Below are 20242 nucleotides of genomic sequence, written 5' to 3' on the forward strand. Positions count from 1 at the left end.
CTTGGTTCTCTTCCATTTTTATTGGAATCTCCTGGAAAAAATTTAATAAACACACTAAAATGATGGAGAATGCAAAGCAACGTTTCAGTTAAGAAACAGCTGTGTAACAGTTCTATGCAGTATATTAGCCAAAAAAAAAAAAAAAATCCCCTCGCCCCTTCCTTAAATTATCTTCTGTACTTCTTTTAGGAAAAATACTCATCTTGAAGCCACACTATAATCCAACAGTACTCCTAATTTGCATAATAATGCTACCAATGTAATTACTAAGAAGAATAAATGAAGTACAGTACAGGTGTTTTTCCTTACAAATTTATACATTTCAATTTCGTCTGTAGAATAAAAATACTTTTACTAAAGAAACTGAAAATGCTAATCAATGCCAAAATAATATATATTAAGTAAAAGTTATCAAAATATATATTTCAAAGTTTAGTTATGGAACAATAGTTCCCCATGATCAAACAGATCATTCGTTCTTCACAAAATTACAAAACTGACAGAAAATCCTAAAAGGCATAAACCATTTAGTTACACGCTAGCATTTTCATAAAAGGGAGTTTTCTGTTGGTGACCAAGTCTCCATGCTAACAACCGGGACAGCCCAAGACAAACTCAGGAGAGAACAGGCCCGGAAGGTTGTCCAGCTCCCATGTCTCCACCTGCTAGACACTGAGGACGCAGAGATGAACAGAAAGCAGGTGTGGCAGGCAGTGGCCAGAAACAGATTGTAGGGCGGCAGGGGCGGGCCGGGGCCGCGTCCACAAGCCAAGGGCAGCTGAGGGGCCGGCGGACCGAGCGCGGAGCACCGCGTGGCCCCGGCCGCGCCCTCAGCTCCTGTCTGTCACCGGGTAGCGCGTCCTGAGCCCCGAGGCCGGATCCTGCGCCGGCGTGGCGCCCTTCAGGTACAGGATCCCGTAGTCCTCGGGTACCAGGACTCCAGGCTGCTGACGACGCAGCTGCGCGGGGCAGCGGATGGGGGGGGGGGGTCATGGCGGCCGCGCCCGGCCCGGGCCTCCCCCGCGGGCCTCGGGGATCCGGGGATCCCTGCTCAGGCGAGGCGCGGGGCTCGGAGGAGGGGGCCGCGGGCTCAGGGGAGGGGACGGGGGGCTCCGGGGAGGGACGGGCTCTGGGGAGGGGGTTGTGGGGCTCTGGGGAGGGGCGGGGGGCTCGGAGGAGGGGCCGCGGGCGCTGGAGAGGGGCGGGGGCTCTGGGGAGGGGGCGCGGGGCTCTGGGGAGGGACGGGGGCTCTGGAGAGGGTCGGGGGGCTCTGAGGAGGACCGAGGGAGCTGTGGGGAGGGGGCCGCGGGGACTCTGGGGAGGGGCCGGGGCTCTGGGGAGGGCCTGGGGGCTCTGGGGAGTGGGCCCGCGGGCTCTGGGGAGGGGCGGGGGGCTCTGGAGAGGGTCGGGGGACCGGGGGGCTGTGGGGAGGGGCGGCGGGAACTCTGGGGAGGAGCGGGGGGCTCTGGGGAGGGCCTGGGGGCTGTGGGGAGGGGGCCGCGGGCTCTGGGGAGGGGCGGGGGGCTCTGGGGAGGGCCTGGGGGCTGTGGGGAGGGGGCCGCGGGCTCTGGGGAGGGACTGGGGGCTCTGGGGAGGGGGCCAGGGGAATCTGGAGAGGGGGCCGGGGGCTCTGAGGAGGGGCTGCTGGCTCTGGGGAGGTTTGGGGGACTCGGGGGAGGGGGCCATGGGCTCTGTGGAGGGGCGGGGGGCTCTCGAGAGGGGTCCTGGAACTCTGAGGAGGGGCCCCAGGACTCTGGGGAGGGGGCCGCGGGCTCTGGACCAGATTTAGGTTCTATTGAAGTATTTGAATTTTAAAATACTGTAAAATTTTTGTAGTAGGGTCACTTATAGCTAACATTAGAGTTTTGATGAAAATGTAATTTGGAAAGGGAAATAATAAGAAAATGGTTAATCTTTCATTGTGATTTGGAGACACTTATTTTAAAAAATCAGTAAGAAAAATACTACTCCTGGAGCCAGCACTGTGGTGCAGCTGGTTAAACTGCTGCCTATAGCGCCGGCATCCCATATGGGCACCAGTTCTAATCCCGGCTGCTCCAACTCTGATCCAGCTTCCAACTAATGCTTCTGGGAAAGATGGTGCAGGAGGAGATGGCTCAAGTGCTAAGGCCCTTTGTACCCATGTTGGAGACCCAGATGAAGTTCCTGGCTCCTGGCTTTAGCTCCTGACCAGCCCCAGCCGATGCAGTTATTTGGAGAGTGAACCAGCATACCCTACCAACCAGAATATAATCAGAAACTTAGAAAAGAAATAATTGAATGGCTGAAAGGTCTGTTGATTAAAGTATATTTCATCACAGGAAGGCTTTACCAATCAACCCTATTTTCTTCCATTTAGTCTTATTTCTCATTTCTCCCTTTATTTACAATTTAAGAAGATGATAGTTTATGATGTCAAAATAGACTGAAATATGCAATAAATGTAAAGTCTGAGCAAATGACAAAGGTGTATAGATTTGAGATTTCTAAAAGCTAATGTCCAGTAGTCTCCTCTTATTCCCTAGTACATTCTAAGACCTCAGGAGTGTTGTGTACATCAGTAGATGCATGAAACCACAGAAAATTCACGTCTTTGCCCTCCCAACTAAGTCCTTACTATCACATATTATGGCTGAAACTTCTGTAATTTTAGGCACAAGGCTAAACTAGCCTGACATTCTTTTTCTCCCCTCTCAAGATCATTGATAAAAATTTCATCTCTAATGTAGGTCAACCTCAGGGTATATATTTTTTCTTTATTAAGTCAGTTTTACCTTTTTAGTTTGCTTTTCTGTGAGATACCTGAATTGCCACATCACTATTCTTGTGCTTTGGAATCATTTTTAAACAGAATAAAGCTTCCTTGAGCATAAGCATTGTGACTCCCTAACAGCCACTCTGATGACTTGAAATGGCTCCCACGTGGCTAATGGGTGGAAGTGTGCACAGCATGGATACTCTGGGCAAGACAGAGCAAAATGGCATGAGATTTCATAATGCTACTCATTATCATGTACAGTTTACAACTCTGAAATTATTTATTTCTGGAATTTTACATTTAATATTTTTGGACCCTCATTGACCAGGCATAACAAGCCATAGAAAGCGAAACTGCACATAAGTGAGGACTACCGTATGAGCATTAAATGGACTGGTAACAGATAGCCCTGATGGGCATATGAGAAATGCCTCTAAAATAGAAAGGAGAGGTCTACAGACAAAACCATTATTTAATGTAGGGACACATAGCCATGTATTTTTGAACTGTACACCACATATGGGCGAAAACAACTTTTAAGTTTTGGAATGTATTGGTACTCTGCCTGGCGCTGCAGGTGGATGAAGGGTGTTCAGCCAGTAAAGTGTATGCAGATCTTCCAAAATCTTAAAAATCTGAAGCACTTCTGAATCCTAACCATTTTGGATAAGGATGTTCACCTTGTAATGATTTTTAGTGAGTTTTTTAGGAGGCTTAGGTGGTGATGTACATCTCCAGAAGCCTCTGTGAATTGTTTACTCAAGTACATTAATCCCAACAAATTTGAAGTACATATTTGACCTTAAACTAAAGTTGATCACATGACCCATTTACTTTCTTTTTAACCTGTCCTTTCTTGGTTCTTTTAGACAATCTGTTGTTGAGTCTGCACATATCCACATCTGGGTGAGGGTCTTTCCAGCAATGTCACCATTGGTACCTAATAGAACTAACACTGCTGCCACTGAGAATGGACTTTACTCACTTTCACATGTGTATATGACAAGAGTTTGGTGAGAGGAGACAGTGGTCTGAGGGTGGTGGTGTGACAGAAATACCATGGGAAAAGGCAATGAGAGAGATGGGAAAGAAAAAGAAAAAGAAACTGTTACATACTTATCTGATAGTTCTGACTAGTGCCACTATGCATTTAGAATTATGACATACTGTATAGAAGCCTCTTTTAAGGAATTACTTTATTTGACATGTATTAGCCAACTTAAAAAAAGTTTTTTTTAAATTGAATTGTATTTAGTTACACAGAAATGCACAAATACACATACTCTCAGTGAGAGAGGAGAGAGGAGAGGAGAGAAGAGGAGAGGAGAGGAGAGGAGAGGAGAGGAGAGGAGAGGAGAGGAGAAGAGAGAGAGAAAGCTTAGATCCCCTAGTTGGAGGGAGAGGGGAGAGGGCAGAGGGCAGAGGAGAGAGGAGAGAGGGGAGAGGAGAGAGGAGAGAGGAGAGAGGAGAGAGAAAAAGCTTAGATCCCATAGTTGGCTCCCCAAATGCCCACAGTGGCAGTTAGGCCATCCAAACACTGGAGCTGAGAACCAATTCAGGGCCCCTCCTAGGTGGCAGGGACCCAAGTACTTGAGCTATCACCTGCTGCCTCCCAGAATGTACATTAGCGGGAAGCTAGAAATGGGAGTAGAATTGAGATTCAAATCAGACACAGATATGGGATGTGGGCATGTTAACTGGCTTTTTAACAACCAGGTCAAATGTCTGAACCTTTTTACTTTTAATGTTTGTTTTCTTTCTCCAGTTGTACTACATATGATTATGTATCACGTGTATATTTATCTTTATATTCCTTGAAACTTTACAGATCTGCTTTAAAACCTGTGTGTGTGTGTGTGTGTGTATTATCATTGTTAAAACATTTTGAGCTTCACTGTTCATTATGGAAACCATTAGCCATATAAAATTTGACTTAATTAAAATAAAATATGTAATTATTAAATTGCATTAGCCTTATTTCAACTTCTTAGTTACTATGTGTGATGAGTGGTTACCATTTTGAACAGTTAGTTATAGAATATTTCTGTGTTCTCAGAAAAAATGTTGTTGGATAGTGGTGGTGTAGAACTTGTACAGTGAATGATGGAGTCACTTAAAATGTAACTTATTTTCATCTTTAAAAGAAAATATTTAACAAACATCTATTTCTATTTTTATAATATTCCATAAGTCCATCTAGTGTTGGAAAACATGCTTTAAGAGATAAGATGGAGACCAGCATCATCGCACAATGGGTTAAGCCACCACCTTTGACAGCAGCACCCTGTACAAGGGCAGGTTTCAGTCCCAGATGCTCTGCTTCCAATCCAGCTCCCTGCTAATGCCCGCAGGGAAAGCAGTGGAGGATGGCCCAAGTACTTGGGCCCCTGCCACTCATGTGGGAGAACAGATGGATTTCCAAGCTCCTGGTTTTGGCCTTGCTCATCCCATTTAGGAGGTGAGCTGGTGGAAAGAGGATCTCTATCTCCCTCTCACTCTGTGACTCTACCTTTAAAATAATTTTTTTTAAAAAAAGAGATAAAATTCCTTTCTCTGAAGGGAGGAGAGAACTTCCACTTTGACTATGACCCTGTTGGAATAAGATCAAAGTCGGCAAACCCTAAAGGCTTCCATAGCCTTGGCAACTCATGACTAGAGCCTAGGGAGATTACTGACGCCATAAACAAGAGTGTTAAATTGTTAAATCAACATCAGGAGTCACTGTGTACTTACCTCTCATGTGGGATCTGCCCTTAATGTGTTGTCTAATGTGAAGTAATGCTAAAACTAGTACTTAAACAGTATTTTTACACTTTGTGTTTCTGTGTGGGTGCAAACGGATGAAATCTTTACTTAGTATATACTGAATCGATCTCCTGACTATAACGATAATTGAAAATGAAAAAAAAAACTTGGCGTTAAATTGGAAATTGCATAGAAAATTAATCAATTTTTAAAAAAATATCATGTAGGATTTCTTCCATTAATGTGCTGTACACTGTGATTTAATGCTATAGCTAGTACTCCAACAGTATTATTCACTTTGTGTTGCTATATGGGGGCAAACTGTTGAAATCTTTACTTAATATATACTAAACTGATCTTCTGTATATAAAGAGAATTGAAAATGAATCTTGATGTGAATGGAAGGGGAGAGGGAGCGGGAAAGGGGAGGGTTGGGGGGTGGGAGGGAAGTTATGGGGGGAAGCCATTGTAATCCATAAGCTGTACTTTGGAAATTTATATTCATTAAATAAAAGCTTTAAAAAAAGAGATAAAATGACCTTTTAATTAGGACTTGGGATTTTACTAAATAAATGACTATTTTTAAGTTGTTGGAAAATAATTTGTTCTTGACTGTATAAGTATTTCCTTTTCTGTACTGCTTACCTTACAAACTGTGTGGCCACTTCTTTACCTTGTTATAGAAAGTTAGACATCAAGCTTATGTCAGTTATGCTACATACCAACATAAATGAGGTAGGATGGCAGTAAGAAGAGAGTGGGGGAGATATGCAGAGAAACGTCTCAAAGAAGGGAATTCTTCCTTATGTATTAATGATATCAGAAAGGCCTTTAGGGGCAAGTATTTGGCCTATCGGTTAAGATGCCTACATCTCACATTGGAGTACCTAGATTTGATCCCTAGCTCCAGTTCCCGATTTCAGCTTCTAGCCAAGGTGGATCCTGGAAGACAGTGGTGATGCCCAAAGTACTTGAGTCCCTACCACCCATATTGGAGCTGTGGATTGAATTCCTGGCTACCAGCTTTAGGCTGGTCCAGGCCTGGCTGTGCAGGCATGTGGGGAATGGGCCAGTGGATGGGACATCTCTTTTTCTATCTCTGTTTCATTCTATATCTCTCTGTCTCTCAAGTAAATCAAGAAAAAAATCAAAAGAAATCACAGTAGACCACAGAATAGAAAATTTATTCACTTCAGATAATTTCACAGAGATTTCCTAGTACAGTGCCCTTTCCTCACCTCATTCCTAAATGTTGATCCTGTTTTAAAAAAACTACATAATGATCCACTATATTTTATAGTTTTATGAAATTAAAAACGAGGTAAAACATTCCATGAAGTTAAACTTATGCACATTTTCTTGATTGTTTTTATAAAAGAATAATTGAATTTCCCAACTTTAATGTGACCTTAGAAACTGCTAAATTTTAGTTTTGAAGGAAAAATATGTTTTTGTACAAAATCAGGCATTATATTGACAGTCCACAAGGTTTTTTTTAATTCAGTTCTTTATGTCTTTGTGGATATTGAGGTGGAATCTCAGGATTTCTCAGTTCAAACCTTAACCTAAAATCATCGTAACTTTAGCAGTCAGTCCCTCATGCAGGAAAGTGTTCTTTGCTTTTGTTCCAGTGGGGCCTCCTCATATGGGAACATGTTTCATCTAGACATATGAAGATATTTGTATTAGGCTGATAATTGTGCATTCTGTTTTTATATGTATTTAAAATGTGTAAGTGACGTGCCCTGATGTTTCATTATGGAGGGAAAAAAGCTTTAAATAAAAGTAAGTTTTAAAAATTCCTGGTACAGGAAACAAAGTTTCTAATTGCCTTTTAGAGACTCTGAGTTTCCTCATTACCTGTGTTTTAAGCTACACGAGGTAATTATAGATAACATCAGTGTTTAACCTGTTGATCTTGGCACCTGCACTCCTAACGTTGTAGCTTACCCATATCTGGTGCCACACTTTACAGTCTGATGCGGATTTACTTAATTTACACTTCTCATATTTCCATTAATTATAATTAGATATTCCTTCTCCTATTTGGATAGTATTTTTAAAATCGTACTTTTAAAATGGTATAAAAGTATATACATTAATTCAAATATTTTCTAGTCCTGTATTAGCACATAATGTAGTCATTTGTACATCATTTTTTAAAACAATTAAATTTAACAATGAGTGGCCGCCGCCGCTCCTGCTGAGGCGGAGGCCATGGGGGCCATGGAGGCGGAGGCCGAGGCCCCGGCACAGGGGACACCCGGAACACAGGCCGGGCTCAGCCACGCTGCGGAGCTGGTCGGAGCCCCCCCCTCCCAACCTGCTCAGAGCCTGGCCATGGCGCAGCCACCGCCATGGCGCAGAGCCTCCAGGTGGAGATCCCCAACTTCGGCCACGGCATCTTGGAGCACCTCAGCGAACAGCGGCTGCAGGGCCTGTCCTGTGAGGTGTTGGTGGTGATCAGGGGTCAGTCCTTCGAGGCCCACCGGGCTGGGCTGGTCGGCAGCAGCTCCTACTCCCGGGGCCTGTGCAGCAGCAGCCGCAGCACCATGGTGGAGCTGCTGGTGGCCATGCAGCCGCAGTCTTTCCAGCAACCCCTGAGCTCCTGCTACACGGGTCGACTGAGCACGAACATGGGGGACCAATTCCTGCTCACGGACATGGCGGGCTTCCTGCAGATCCAGGAGATCATGGAGAAAGGCGCCAAGTTCTTCCTGAAGGCGAGCTCCCGGAGCTGCGACTCCCAGGGCCTGCATGCAGAGGGGCGCCCTCATCCTAGCCACAGAGCCCCGTGGCGCAGACTTCTGGCTGGCCGGCCTGCAGCTTGCCGCTGCCCCTCGTGTCGCAGGTCAGGACGGAGCAGCAGGAGTCGGACTAGGTGCAGTGCACGCCCGTGGCCAAGCTGCTGTGGGACGGTGGCTCCAAGGAGGCTGGGGGCTGCTGCGGCGGCAGTGGTGGTAACCGCAAGATGGCCAAGTTCTCGGTGCTGTACCTGGCGGCCAATTGGCAGCCCCCGCAGCGGGCCCGTGGTGGCTGCCGCGCAGCCCATGGGGGTGGCCCTGGCCGCGGGGGTGGGCGGGGCAGCTGGCCGGGGGGGTGGTGGTGGTGGTGGTGGTGGTGGTGGTGGCTGCAGTGGGCATGGGGAGTGGGCCCAGCACGTCGGAGCGCAGGAGCCAGGGCACCTGGAGCGCCTACACCAAGTCAGATCCAGGTGCGGCAAGATTGGTGTTGCTTCCGGCCCAGCTCATTGACTAGATTGGCACCCGTTGACACCCTCAGCTCCAGGACGAGGGTGACCGCTCCAAGAAGCAGGAGCTGGTGACAGGCGCCAAGGTGTGTATCAGAGGGTGCAGCTAAGGAACCCGGCACCAGGTCTTGCTGTGGCCGCTCCTTGCCACCTCCTTTGACCTGAACGCACTGGCCCCCAGCTGTGGCTCCAGCAAACCACTGGACAGCTGTGCCCTGCACGCCAGAACTTCAAGGAGAGCGAGAGGAATGCCATCGCGGCTGGCATGTGCCCCAATGCATTCCGGGTCGTGCGCCAGAGCTGGATGCCCAAGCTGAAGCTGCTCACCCGAGGGCGCCCCTGTACTGCCTGCATCAGCGACTCGGGTAAGATGGAGCCGGCGGGGAGTATGGCTTCCAGCAGGCCAGCTATGGGGCGAGGCAGCCCCTAGGCGAGGGAGGCCCTGCAGTAACTGCGCCCCACACCCCACCCAGGGGTGCCTTCACACTCCTCCACCCCATCTGGGGGCCATCACACTCCCCCACCCCACCCCGGGAGGGCTGTCACACTCCCCCACACCACCTGGGGGGGCCGCCACACTCCCCCACCCCACCCCTCTGTCCTGTCACACACACCTTGGTCAGGAGCTACTGTCTGTCACTCCCCAGGCCCCATGGGGGGCACTGCATGCTCCTGGGTCCCCCTCCCCTGTCCCAGCCCCTTCCCCAAGGTGAGCTGCTGGGTGGGACCGGGCAGGGGGCAGGTAGGCCCTGGTTTCCTTCTTCCACACAGGGCACCCCTTCCCTCACCCCAAGTGTTATGCCCCCCCCCACAAATCCAGGCACGGGCAGGGGCCTGTCTGGCAGAAGTCCTTCCTCAGCCTCTGCTGGGATGGAAGGGGGCTCTCAGGACCCCTCCCCACCCCCACCCATCCCCCAGTGCTTCCAGGCCTCCAAAGCGCCATCCTGCCTCCTCCTCAGTCCCTGAGCCTGGGTGCTGGGGCAGGAAGACTGCAGGCACTTCCAGTCGTACAGTGGAGCCAACAGGCTCAGAGCAATGCCACAAGCAGCCTAAGGTGGCTGGGGGTGGCGGCTCAGCACCTGCTCTCACCCCTCCACCCAGCCCGTGTCCCCTGGAGCTGCAGGGAGGGAGATCCTCAGCCAAGGATCCTCACCTTGGGCTAGCGGAGTATGTGTGTGAGTGTGTGTGTGTGCATGCGTGCATGCAACTTGAATGAAGGTAAAAAGGGGCAGAGTGGGACTGGGGTTGGAATGGCGGGTAGGGAGCAGGCTGGGAGCGGTGGGGCTGCTGTCCTCCCCTCTGTTCCCCACCTCCCGCCCCTGCCCTGCCACTCCCCATCCCACCCTGGGACAGGGCCCCCCAGCCCCTTACCCATGTACATAACTTTTAAAAACATTTTCTAGATTTCCTTTTATTTTTCAAACCAACCAGATTGAGTCTGACTCCACCAGCCCACCTGCAGGTCCCCAGTGGGGGTGGGACACACTGTAGAAGGCAGGATATGGGGGTGGGGGGGCATGTGTTGAATAGGCAGGCAGAGTGCATGTGCTTGTGTGTGGAGTGTGGCTGCGTGTTCCTGACACGGGCCCCATTGGTCTGACCTGTTTCCCTCCCTCCCTCAACTTCCCCCCTCCAAGCTGTATTTCAAGGGAAGTCCCTGGCCTTGGCTGGTTGGGTGAGCCTGGTTCCCCCAGGGGCAGAGCAGGGCCTGCTTGGGCTGCTGGCAGTTTTTCTCTCTCACCATTCCTGTCATTCTCCTTGCCCAGGGCAAGTGTGTGTGTATGGGAGTGTGTGTATGTGTGCATGTGCACACGGAGGCTTCTTCTCCACCCCCACACCTCTCACCCCCCCATTACCAGCCTTTTTGCCCCCTGGCTCTGACTCTGTGTACCCCTTGTGCCCGCCGATCTCGCTTTCCAGGCGAAGCATTTTAGGAGAGGTTCCGGTGCGGGGGGGACCGGTGGGGGTCGCCCCACACTATACCCTTCCAACAGTGTCACCACCAGCCTGCTTTGGGGGGGAGTCATGGCGCTCTGTTCTCTCAGCTTGGCCCGCGCCTTAGCCCCCAGCCACCCCGAGTGTGTATGTGGGGGGAAAGTCGGCACCCCCTGCTAAAGCACAAGCCCCTCAGTCCCCACCCCACCCCCGCCCCAGTGCTGAGCCCAAAGCACAATATCCTGGTCACTTGGCAAGTGTCTGGGGCCCGGAGGGGTGAGCGGGGGAATCCAGCCAATCAGAGGACAGTGGGCATGCCCAGGTGTGCCCCTCCTTCCAGGCCTAAGCAGGGGGACAGGCTCTCTGGAACCGGGGTCTCCTCCCTCCCCACCTTTTCCCACGGTGGGGGCCCTCTGCAGCGCCAGTGCCAGGTGGCAGAGCCCAGTGGTCTTCAGGGACACCGGGAGGTGGCACTGTCCCACCGGCGTGCTGAACGGATTCCCCAGAAGGAACTCCATCTTGCACGGAAAGCTCGGCGGCGGACGGGGCGCCCAGTCTGCCCGCCCGGGTCTCCACTGTCCCCAGCCGCGGTCCCCACCTGACTGAGGCTCGCCCCCGGCCTACCCTCAGGAATGCGGAGCCGCGGGCCCTTGGCCACTCCCCCTTGTCGCGTCTCTATTGGGCAACGCCTACACAGCCCTCATCCGATTGGCCTTCGCCTCTACCTCAGTGAAGCTCCACACACCTCGGCATCCGACTGGCCGGAGAGCGAGCTAGGTCCCTGGAGTCCCAGTCAGGCACAGCGGCTCCTCCTCTGGCCCGCCTCCGAAAGAGAGGCTTTTCGTGTTGATTCGTCCATATACCGGTCAAGCTAGAGAATCCTTAGAATTATTGGATAAAGGACGAGTCAATCACTCAAACCAGGGCAAGGAAAGGAGGTGCATCCACGAATATCCCCGCCCACAGAAAGAGCTGATTGGGTAAATGTTTGTTTTCTCTAAACCTGGTTGGTGTGTTAGGATTTCCCCGCCCCGAGAACTGATCACGTGATGCGTCAACTTTCACCCAGAATGTCTACCTCTTAACTTCCCCTTAGGGACTGCGAGGCTGCGCTTGGTTCCCTAGCAACCGGGGGACACTGTTGCTGTGACGACGGAAGTTGGTGCCTGAGAGGAGAGGAGACCCGGGGCGGACAGCGCGGAGAGAGGTCGGTCCACTAGTGTGCTCCCCAGATAACCTCAAAAGCCCAGGTTTCCGGCGTGGGCGGTGGGGCCACGAGCACTTGAGCCGGCACCCGCCCCATCCCAGGTGTGCATTGTTAGCAGGAAGCGGGAGCCTGGAGCTCCCGGAACTCGAACCCTGGCACCACCAGCACGAGATGTGGGTGCCCCAGCGGTGTCCTAAGGGCTGCCGAATCCCACGCCCACGCCTGGGCCCCTGCCACCCACGTGGGAGACCCGGATGGAGTCCAGACTCCTGGCTTTGGCCTGGCCCAGCGCTGGCTGTTGTGGCCATTTGGGAAGGGAACCAGTAGAAGAAGGATCGATTGATCGATTGCTCTCTCTCTCTCCCTCTCTCTCGGTCTGTAACTGTGCCTCTCAAATAAATCAATCTTGAATAAAAACAGGGGAGACCTCAGCAGTGCCTGTCATGCAGGGAACATGAGCCGGCTGCACAACTCCATAGAGCCACGCGTGATGGACGACGAGATGCTGCAGCTGGCCGTGAGCGAGCAGGGGCCCCGCGAGGAGGCCGGGCAGCTGGCCAAGCAGGAGGGCATCCTCTTCAAAGAAGGGCACCCCGTCCCCACAGCGCCCCGCCACCCTCCAGCCCCCCGCCCCACCACGACAGCTCGCTCCCAGATTTACCTCCGGATTCAGCGCCAACGCGGCCTTCAGACAGCGCCCATGACTGTGGCCAGGGTGAGCGGCCAGGCCGGCCTCCCGCAGAAGGCAGCTGAGGGGAGGATCCTGACGTGGACAGGAGGGCGGCCCGGGAGTGCTGCCGGGGTCACGGGGAGGGAAGCATGTTGATTGGTCAGAGCAAGGTCAGAGGTTATGACCCCGGTGCTGTCACCACCAGGGCACCACACCCTTTTAGATGGCTTCTCTACACCTACTCCAGAGCATTGCTAGCTATGACCGGAAGTTGAATTGCTGGGGTTAATGTAAAGCCTACGTTCATTCACTGACCTCAGCTGATTCTCTGAGTTACTGATGCAACAATGTTCTCTACATTTAGTGGACTTTTTTTTTTTTTCTCAACTGTATCTGTGTTGTGGGCATAAAGTAAAAGAGGATAATTTCTCAAATAACAAAATTTTGGATAAACTCTTTTCTTTGAGCATAACAGCATCAAAATGCACAATTTTTGATGATATACTGTCTATTCCGCTGATAAAGCCCAACCAACTCTCAGCAGCTAAGCCACCATCAACATTTCCTCAACTCCTTGATGGTAAGGATCACCTGGGTTGTGCCTGACTTCCTGTGTTGTTTTAATTATATTGATAGAGCACTCAGGCTTATAAAATAATTCAGAAATGCACTGGGAAAGTTACAGCAATTTTATTCCAGACAAAAGTAAACAAATCATTTTTCAAACTGCTTTCAGCCTTAATTCCTGCACAAAAATACAAAACAGCAGTTTTTCCTTCTGGTATATTGGATGTTCTTTTTAAAATTATTTGTTCATTTGGGGCTGGCACCATGGGTCACTTGGTTAATCCTCAGCCTGCGGCGCCGGCATCCCATTTAGGTGCCGGTTCTGGTCCCAGTTGTTCTTCCTCCAGTCCAGCTCTCTGCTGTGGCCCGGGAAGGCAGTGGAGGATGGTCCAGGTGCTTGGGCCCCTGCACACGCATGGGAGACCAGGAGGAAGCACCTGGCCCCTGGCTTCCGATTGGTGCAGCGCCGGCCATAGCGGCCATTTGGGGAGTGAACCAATGGAAGGAACACCTTTCTCTCTCTCTCTCTCTCTCTCAGTCTATAACTCTACTTGGAAAGTAAATAAAATTTCTAAAAAATTATTTGTTCATTTTTTTATTTCTACCGCTACTTTAAAGTCAATGATAACATCACAACTGTATAATGAATGCACTTAAAAACACGAAAGATACATTTCCATGACAAAAAGTATTCAATGATCATGAAAAATCTGTACACTCTAACAAGGATGAGAGAATGAAAGACATTATGAAAAAGTCATTCTTCAAATATGCCTAGCAAAACGCTCTCCTAAATAGTAAAGCCATTATTTAAAAACATGTACTTTTACATATCTGGACACCAGCTCCAATAAAATTAGGGGGAGAAGGGGGACAAAAGATGGCTAAGTCTCCCCAGGATTTCTTTTTTTTTTATGGAAAAGTTTATTTACAGAGACCCTCCATCTGTCATTCCAGAAGTTCCCTTTCAAACTGGATGTCTTCTTTTTTTTAATAAAGCTTTTATTTAATAAATATAGATTTCATAGGTACAGCTTTTGGAATATAGCAGTTCTTTCCCTCAAATTGGCCCTTCCACCTCCACTCTCATCCCACCTTCTACTCCCTCTCCCATCCCATTCTTAAGACACATTTTTAATTGTTTTATGCAGAAGATCAACTCTATACTAAGTAAATATTTCAACAGTTTGCACCCACCCAGCCACCCACACACAACATATAAAGTACCATCTGAAGACAAGTTTTACTGTTAATTCTCATAGCACAACTCATTAAAGACAGAGGTCCTACATGGGGAGCAAATGCACAGTGACTCCTGTTTTGATTTAACAACTGACACTCTCATTTATCATGTCAGTGATCACCCGAGGCTCTTGTCACGGGCTTCCATGGCTATGGAAAGCCTTTTGAGTCCATAAACTCTGACATTATTTTGACAGGGCCATAATCAAAGTGGAAGTTCTCTCCTCCCTTCCGAGAGAGGTACCTCCTTCTTTGAGGGTCCCTTCTTTCCAATCTCCCCAGGATTTCCAGATAAAAACATGTTCACAGCTACACTTTTAAAACAAGCACTTGATTCCAAATCAAATGACCATTTCCAACAGATGACAACGATATGAAGCTGTTTCCTAGACAGAAATACTATGAAGCATTTCTTAGTACCAGCTTAACAATCACATAGGTAAAATGCAGTGGTACCCCCAGCCTACTCCCAGCCACTGGGAGCAGTACTTTCCCTGATACTGTCCTTCACATTGCTAAAACATCCTCAATTATATGGAGTGATGTCATGCTTGCATTATTTGAACTGCTTGTTTTCAGATGTGTAGTGTTGTTAGAGCTGAGATTTTTGAATCAATATTTGTAACTTAGTAGAGAAATAAAAATCTATTTACTATGCAATGCTTGGATTTCCTTAAGCAAATCTGAATAATGATTATAATAATGCTGATGGTGGGGATACCGTCACATTTTTCCCTTTGGAAATATGTAATCCATATTAACATTAAGTGGCAGGTTACAGTGTATACTTTTTTATCAAGGCATGACTGTTTACATGCCTTCCTAGGGAAACAAAGTCATAATGACATTTCCTGCCAGTTTTATCACTGATAAGCTATAACAAAATTCACATAATGAGTACATTAAGTACATGATATTAAGCAAAAAAATAAAACCATTATAATTTTGCTAAAAAACACGTTAAAAAGTGAGTGGTTAGATGAGCATGTTGTAGATCCCAAAGTTTATACTGTGATTCTGAACTGGCTTTTCAAAATGGAAGTTGTCTACATACAAGTTCTGTGATTATTTCTTATACTAGAAAGATCCAAAGCAAATGCTGTAAGCTCTGCACCCCCCTTTTGTAAAAGATAAATATTCAGATAAACTGGAAGTCCCATTTACTGAAGTGCATCTGCTACCCACACCTGCTGTAGCCCTGAAATTCAGAGCTTTCCAGGAAAGTGGCAGTCACACATGCTTATTTCATTCACTCACTCACTGTCTATGCTAAGAGTCACACACAACACTGGAGCTCTTAAACCAAATACTTTATACAGTGAACCACAGAAAAAACAATCCTTAATAGACCTTGAAATCTTGAGAGAGTCAAGATGATCTCATTAACTTTAAATACTGAAAATGTAAAGGGTCCATACAAACTAAGAGTTGTGGTAAATGTATACTTTCTAATATTCACTTGCTGTGCTATTAAAAGTCTCTCTGAGAGAAGCAGATATCCCCTCCCACCCCTTCACAGGTCTTTGGTCAACTTATTCAAAAGTAAAAGTTGCAGGACTGTAAAATTTCATGAAATTTGTGTTTTATTTAAAAGCTAAATTACTTGTTATGTTGCATTATTATTGCACTCATATATTGCCTGGAATATGTCTCCAGCAACTCAGAAATAGTGATTGCAACAAAAGTAAGGTAAGTAGGTCAGGGCCAGTGATGTAGTGCAGTGGGTTAATGCCCTGGGCTGAAGTGCCAGCACCCCACATGGGTGCCAGTTCAAGACCCGGCTGCTCCACTTATGATCCAGCTCTCTGCTACAGCCTGGGAAAGCAGTAGAAGATGGCCCAAGACCTTGGGCCCCTGCACCCATGTGGGAAACCCAGAAGAAGCTTCTGGCTCCTGGTTTTGGATCAGCACAGCTCTGGCCAATGCGACCAATTGGGGAGTGAACCATCGGATGGAAGACCTCTCTCTCTCTCTCTCTCTCTCTCTCTCTCTGCCTCTCCTCTCTCTGTGTAACTCTGAATTTCAAATAAATAAATAAATAAATAAATAAATATTTTAAAAAAAGGTAAATAGGTCTACAAAGCATTTTATTTCTTTATAAGGGACTTTCATAGAGGACATAAAATAACTGCAATTCAAATCAAATTTATATGCTTAACAATGGTTTAAACCTTATATAAAATTATATCTAACATTTACCCCTATAAATCTGTAAGGAGTCAGAAAACAATTTATAGGACACAATGTCTTGACTGGTTGCATTCCACTTTCAAATCACTCTGAGACAAAACAGCATTTTCCCAAGAGTTAAAGAAAAATAGACTTTATAAAAGGGATCCTTTTAAATGACTGAATACATCATTTCTGTTACTGACAGAAACAGGTTATACTTTTCCCCCACCACTCTGATGAAAGGAATAATTCTTTCAACTAAAAAATGCTACATATTCAACACTACAGGAATTATCAGTAGGCATTCTTTCTTCTTAATCTGTTATTTGTCTCTAAAATATGTCAAGTAATCTTTTAAAGACTCAGGGAGGGGCAGCTTCATGATTTTCTCAGTAAATTCTGAGGAGCCCCTTCTGGCTTCATGGTTTTGCTGTGGCCTTTCTCCTCCTCTTATTTGTGATCCTCACTGTCTAGAAGCTGAGGAATAAGCTGATTACCCCCAAAGACCTACGTGTTAATTCTGTTTCATTCTCTTTTCATTTTGGGTGGAGCCTTTTGGGGAATCCCTTTGGCCTGCGTCTCATCATTTATGAAATTTCTAAGTGCAGTGAATGTAAATACAGGACAAGTCCCGCAGGTTCCTCAGAGCACAGGGCGGGGGGGAGTCCCACAGAATCAGGTTTGCTGTAATCATTCTTTCTTGCCTGCACAAGTGGAGCAAATGAAACAGCAAGGATATTTTTACTTTTCCAAGTGTTTTGTTCAGTTTGCATAATCTGTGTTAACTGATCTTCTACAGAAATGACTAGTAGGCCTCCCATGTTCAGTAAAATTTTCATGTAGCTTTCATGGTCTTTCTGGACCCCAGCAACACAAGAATTTGATCATACTGATAACTGTCAGATGCTCTCTGGAGGCAATTACCAACCACAAACGCAGGATCACACAACTCAAATTTATCAAAGCTATCACTAAGTTTGATGAAGCTCTCCTGTTTTCCCCTGGCATACTCCACCACATCTGAATGAAACTCAATCCCATGATTTCTTGGAAAGGCAGAATGGTAGAGAAGGGGAGAGGAGAGGAGAGGAGAGGGAAGGAGGAGGATGAGAAGGAGGGGGGGAGGGGGAGAGGAGGAGGAGAAGGCTGAAAAGAAGAGAGAAAGGAGGAGAATGAGAATGAGAGTGAGAATGAGAATGAGAATGAGAATGAGAATGAGAATGAGAATGAGAATGAGAATGGGAATGAGAATGAGGATGAATCTTCCTTTCAGCTTCATTCCCCAAATACCCTCATAGCTTCAGCTGGGCCAAGCCAAAGCCAGGAGGCAGAAACTCCAGCCAGGTCTCCTAGGTATGTGGCAGGAACCCATCTAGTTGACCCAATATCTGCTTCCTCACAAGTGAATTATCAGGAAGGTGGATTGATGTGTGCATTCTAAGTGTCAGCTAACCTAAAGTGCTACAACAGTCACCCTAAGATAACAATTACTCTGTGGATAAATATTAATGTTAAAATGAGCCAGGCATTACTAGCAGGAATTGAACATGGATAATTAACAGGCAAGTGTTAGTATGCTCCCTCATAGGTATTTGTTTAATTATATCTTTTCTTAATTTCTCTAGCTTTCTGACTGCCATCTATTCATTAATCTAAAGGGAACATTTTAAGAAATGTCTTTAAAATTGCTTTCTCTACACTTTCATTTATTGTAGAAAAAGAAAAAAAACAAAAGTAAATTTATACTGAAGTAAAAATGACACTGCTGTTTTGGTTTAGATGAATTATAATCAATAGTATCTTCTAATAGAACAGAGAAGAGGAACAAACATCATTTTAGACTAAAAATTATAGTCTGCAAGATATCTATATGACTTGGTAAATATTTCTCAAAGTTATACTCCTGAAGTAATGTTAGGATTGGGCTGAGGTGAGGGGCGTCAGACACTGGGAAGTCTTTTCCTTAATACCAGAGAAACTTCATGCATCATTTGTTGGAGACTGAAGTACCATAAGTTACAACCTGGGTAAGAGATAAGGAGGGTGATTGATAATAATGATGCTTACTAAATAAAATAAAAAAAATTATTTCTACTAAGAATAAACCTGATTGAGTATAATAGATAATTGAATTCATGGGCTTATCTAAATCATTTTCTTTGTAACAATCTCACCAAACTATATGATCTGGGGCTAATATGGTAGTTGAGAGTGTAAGCAGTGACATGATCCTGACAATGTGTCATATTCTCCATATTCTTACCTCATCGATACATAATAGCTGCTGTATTACCAACACACTATCTGTGTTTCAGGAAGGAATAAGGAAAATGATTTTGCAGCTAAAGCTTCCTCTTTATAATGAGCATTTCAAAAAAGTTATCTCAATGACTTGCACTTTCATCTTATTTTTTCAAGAGAATACATCACAAAAGATATTTTTGTTCATGTATTGTGAACTACAGTAAGAGTTATTAATCAGGACATGCTAACAGATTTTACATGTCATGTTGATACACATGAAAAAATAGAGCAAAATGATCAAAATTGTTAACTGGTCTTTATTTAAAAATAAAATTAAAAAGGCAAAAATGAATTGAAAATGATAATCAGGCCTGTGGCGTGGCTCACTTGGTTAATCCTCCACCTGTGGTGCCGGCATCCCATGTGGGCATTGGGTTCTATTCCCATGTGGGCATTGGGTTCTATTCCCGGCTGCCCTTCGTGCAGTCCAGCTCTCTGCTGGAGCCTGGGAGGGCAGTGGAGGATGGCCCAAGTGCTTGGGTTCCTGCACCCACATGGGAGACCAGGAGGAAGCACCTGGCACCTGGCTTTGGATCAGCACAGCGCTGGCTGTAGCGGCCATTTGGGGAGTGAACCAACGGAAGAAAGACCTTTCTCTCTGTCTCTCTCTCACTGTCTATTACTCTACCAGTCAAAAAAAATAATGAAAATGATAATCAGATATTAATACATTTGAAGGTATAGCATGGAAAATTAAAATTAAAATCGTAGAGCCAAAAAATATGATTATGGATGGAAAATAAATGTATTTGAGAACAGACAAACTGAAATAAATCAGATAAAAATAGACATTGAAAATAAAAATATCATCTTATAGTGTGCATACTTTTAGGTAAAAATAATTTTCCTATATTCAGATATGGTGAATATGGGAGGTTGACAAAGAGTGTGGTGTGATGGGGTTGATAAGATGTTCTAATTTTAATCTGATGATTTACAAACATTTTTATCTATTTTTGTAAGACATCAATGTAGTGGAAAACAAACTTCCTTGATGTTCAGTTATGCATGTATTGACCCTTAAATGCAGTGTGTGATATCACTTCAATCTCCACTCTTTCAGAGACATTCTACCCATCAAACAAATGAGTCTACACCTCATGTCTGTTTCAGAGCAAAAAATAGAATAATAAAATTACTGGTCTCCATTTTGTTATTGTATCCAACTGATATATATTGATTATAATTCTATAAAAGTGCTTTTGTAAACTTTTCAAATGTCACATGGTGCTACATTTAACTACCATACTTATTGTTTGAAACATGCATTTCCTCTATGTTTATTTTATCTTTCTATTATTCCTGTTCTTGGAGGGAGAGGTCACTGCCTGGTCCCTTCCAAGGATGGGGGGGGGAGCAAAATGTCATCATGGCTATAGGGACTGTAGCAGC

The 20242-nt window shown here is 46.4% G+C and overlaps 2 pseudogenes; one reads left to right on the forward strand and one right to left on the reverse strand.

Annotated features, from left to right (window-relative positions):
- The first annotated feature begins 7860 nt into the window (after positions 1-7860).
- On the forward strand, positions 7861-12721 carry LOC133746932 (nucleus accumbens-associated protein 1-like; annotated as a pseudogene).
- Positions 12722-16868: 4147 nt separating this feature from the next.
- LOC133746933 (protein-L-isoaspartate O-methyltransferase domain-containing protein 1-like) lies at positions 16869-18814 on the reverse strand (annotated as a pseudogene).
- Between the last annotated feature and the right edge of the window lie 1428 nt (positions 18815-20242).

This window comes from Lepus europaeus, chromosome 18 (genome assembly GCF_033115175.1).
Source record: "Lepus europaeus isolate LE1 chromosome 18, mLepTim1.pri, whole genome shotgun sequence".
NCBI lineage: Eukaryota > Metazoa > Chordata > Mammalia > Lagomorpha > Leporidae > Lepus > Lepus europaeus.